Source organism: Octopus bimaculoides, chromosome 23 (assembly GCF_001194135.2).
Source record: "Octopus bimaculoides isolate UCB-OBI-ISO-001 chromosome 23, ASM119413v2, whole genome shotgun sequence".
NCBI lineage: Eukaryota > Metazoa > Mollusca > Cephalopoda > Octopoda > Octopodidae > Octopus > Octopus bimaculoides.
The window spans coordinates 34,861,164-34,861,888 of NC_069003.1; positions in this window are offsets into that span (position 1 = coordinate 34,861,164).

Here is a 725-nt window from a genome sequence, read left to right on the forward strand (position 1 = left end):
ATACATACATACATACATATATATATATATATATATATATATAACAAACACGTGCCATATATCAGTGTTTTTCAACCAGGGCACATATGGTCCCTGGGGAATCATGAAAGATTTTTCAGGGGTCCACACAGCAAAACAGTAAATTCGAGATCTGCAATAAGAGTCCCTAAAAAAAAATATCAATTTAAATGTTTGTATTGGTGTTACAAGAAACAGCTAAGTTTCTTTCTCTAACACTTTACTCAGTTCAACCAACACAAGTGAATGTACGAAACTATGATCTTACTCTCAAGAGCGCAACACCCTAGCGACTAAGCCATGCAATACCCTAGCAACTGAGACATCCTTATATTTTGTTCAAAATGCTCAGAAAGTAGAAAGCTATGAAATGAAAAGTAGAGTTATATTTAGAATCTCTCCCATCAGTGGGAGATCAAGAAATAGCCAGATGTATTGGATGACTATTGCCTTGTCATTGCCTGTTACAACACCACATTTAGTGGCAAAATATATAAATACAAAGAACAGTGGGGTACAAAATAAATTAAGGAATAAATATATAAATAAATACAAATAAATAAACATCTATACAGATATATATATATATATATATATATCATCGTAAATATATATATATAAATATAAATATATATATATATCATCGTTAATTATTAATTCTATTACTAATTGACGATTCCCTGCCCTTATTCTTGTATATATATATA